Consider the following 3,445-nt stretch of genomic DNA (forward strand, 5'->3'; position numbering starts at 1 on the left):
TTAACATAAATCTAATTGGAGTCCCAGAAGAAAAAGAGAGAGAATAGAACAGAAGAATATTTGATGGTATCATGGCTACAAATTTTCTAAAATTAATGAAAGACAACAAACATATCTAAAAGGCTCAGAGAATCCCAAGCAGAATAACTACAAAGAAAAACATACCCAGACATATCATAGCCAAACTGCTGAAACTCAAAAATTAAAAGTAAATCTAGAAAGCAGCCAGAAAACAAAAACAAAAACAAAAATATTACATACAAACAAAATTAAGAATTACATCAGAACTCTCATCAGAAACTCTGAAAGCCAAAAAGCAATGGAGTAATTTCTTTAAAGTATTAGAAGACTGGCTGGGCTCAGTGGCTAACACCTGTAATCCTAGCACTCTGGGAGGCAGAGGCAGGAGGATTGCTTGAGGTCAGGAGTTTGAGACCAGCCTGAGCAAGAGCAAGATCCTGTCTCTACTAGAAAATAGAAAAAAAAAAAATTACTTTAAAAAAATTAAAAAAAAAAGAGAGAGAAAAGTATTTAAAAACTTAGACTTTACCACAATCCTTCCTACCAGGCCACAATCCTTCCTACCAGGTCACTTGAAATCTTGGTGTTGGTGAGGCTAATGGGGCTAGAGCTAAGAATAAAGATGGTGGCACTACAGAAACAAAAGTAAATTATTACGGCTCAGATGCAAGGTAATTGGACTTGAGAGCCAGAGTGATATGGGTATATTTTTTGAAATCAGACCATCAATAAGCCAAAAAGGGTTTTCCAGAGCCAGACTAGGTCAGAGACTGCATTCTCTAAATCACTTTCAGCATGGTAGGGTTCGTTCCAAGCAAAATGGCAGTGCTCATCCAAGCACCTATCTCCCCAATTGATGCAGATTCAGTGACAATAGTCAAACTACAAAGGATAGTTTCTATGATTTCATCTACTGTGATGTTAAGAAATAGGAAGAAAAAAGTAAACAAAGAATGCCTGATGCAGAGGGCAGAAACCCAGAAGGAGGGGCTGAAGCAGCTAAACACCCATTTCATGCTCCTCCTATTTGAGATGTTAGATTGGAGCAAGGAGTAAGTCCTGAATGGATGGTGGACAAAGTATGCCAAGCAGCACAAGGTCAAGCAGAACTTTAGCCCTTTCCATAATCTCCATCATTTCCCAAAAGCTTTTTCCAGCAAATACACAATCTAATAATACACAGTGAATTTGTTATGCACACACAGCTTCAAGACAAGTGACCCTTGACTCCCCTTTTCCATATAAATTGCCACACCTAGGTCCCTGTTATATACATTCAGCAATCACAGGATGAAAGTATGAGAGGGGAGAGTGGAAATTCAATCTGGAGATTCTACTTGCTCACCTCTTGTCTGTATGCTATCCTTATGCTAGTTGTTTGCCCGTGCCACAGTTATTAATTCTCCAACCCCATAGGAGAAAAGCAATGAGAGAACATGAATATGGATATGTGTGTTGGATTTTAAATCATAAGAGTCCCTGAGTTATACAAATAAACACTGTGCCTTATTTAGTGGAAGACAGCCAAAATATAAAGAGGATTTCAAAAAGCCAAGGTCAAGCCCTTTGTATCTCAGCTCCTATTACATTACTGGCAATAGCACTACAAATGAATGTAGAAAATGAGAGAGAGAGAAAGGGAAGAAATAACTCTGGTCCTCTCTGGAAAAGGAATGGCAGCAAGGCTTTCTGTTGTGGGGCTCTACCTCTAAAGATACACAATAAAGTGACAGAAGCTTTCTCCTACCTTCTCCTAATCACTTTTCTGTTTCAGAAGTCAAAACAGGACAGGTGGCTAATGATTTTCAATCCTGCCTATTTATACTCTAGTTGTATACAATTAACCCAGAAATTACAATTGAATTATTTTTCACTTGCAATGCTATTGGGCCAATCTTTTGGATACAATCCTGAGTATTTAAGTAGGACAATGAAGGAGTTATCACAATATCTAGCTAAAATGGGCCTATTATTCCATTTAAAGGTTTGAAATATTTTGATTGCATTTGGGTACTGGGATAGATTTTTTTAAAATACTTCTGTTTATCATAGAAAAACTAGATTATAAAAATCATTATTGAAAACCTCCACACTTTGAGAAGCATAGATCAAATTATCTTTTTAAAGCCTTCTTTAATTCCAAGGAAACAGAGAAAGTTATTGGTCATTAAACATGTTACATGTATGACTAATATTTATCATAGCTAATATAATAGTTTAGAACAGCAAATTTGATAGTAGCTTTTAGGTGCTACATGTAATTCAGCATAGGACAAAGCCCTTTTTTGTAACCAATCTAATCATTTTATAGAATTTTAACAAGCAGAGTAGTACAGTGGAAAAAATATTTGATTAGGCATCTCAAGTCTGAATTTTAGAGTTGACTATCAAAGAATGGCTGTTATAAATAGAGGGCTCTATGATGTTCTGCTTCTTCAGGTAAGAAGATAGGGAAATAAGAGACACACTTTTTAGAGGAATCTATGCAGTGGGTAGAAGGTCAGATTAGGTGCTCTCTAGAGATCCATCCAGCACTGGGATTCTATGATCAGATGGCCTCTAAGGCTGCTTTTAGCTCAGAAAATATAGGTACTTAGAACATAATTTTTTCCATTTTAATTGGACACATAGATTAATAGTATTTTTTGCTTTCAAAATTCATTGCTGGTGATGTCTATCACCAGCAATTATTTGATATCAAGTCTTTGGTCAGGAATTCAATCCTAACTACAATGTTGTTCTGGGAAAACATTTCGCTTTATAAGGAGTATACTACAGTAAAGAGTAGAGTCCATGAAACATTAGACAATACTAGTCCCAACAGAAGTAACATTTACCACCTAAACTCTGGTGTTATTTACTGATTTAGAGCTACACTGTAAAATATTTGATGCTATTTTAACCTCTCAAATCCAACAAAAAAATAAATTATCCAAAAGTACATTTTTATTTACAGCAAAATTTAAGATAGATGGTACTCTTAAAGTAGGCATTTAAACTCAATACCTGGAAAGCTTAATGTGATTTTTTTTTTTTTTTTTTGAGACAGAGTCTCACTCTGTTGCCCAGGCTAGAGTGCTGTGGCGTCAGCCTAGCTCACAGCAACCTCAAACTCCTGGGCTCAAGCTATCCTCCTGAATTAGCCTCTCCAGTAGCTGGGACTACAGGCATGCACCACCATGCCTGGCTAATTTTTTCTGTATATATTTTTAGTTGTCCATATAATTTCTTTCTATTTTTAGTAGAGATGAGGTCTCATTCTTGCTCAGACTGGTCTCGAACTCCTGAGCTCAAACAATCCACCTGCCTCGGCCTTCCAGAGTGCTAGGATTACAGGCATGAGCCACCATGCCCGGCCTGAAATGTGATGTTAAATTACAACTGAAGTTTTCAAAATGTATTTAAAAATTCATATACAGCATTG

The sequence above is a fragment of the Lemur catta genome, chromosome 2 (genome assembly GCF_020740605.2).
Source record: "Lemur catta isolate mLemCat1 chromosome 2, mLemCat1.pri, whole genome shotgun sequence".
NCBI classification, from domain to species: domain Eukaryota; kingdom Metazoa; phylum Chordata; class Mammalia; order Primates; family Lemuridae; genus Lemur; species Lemur catta.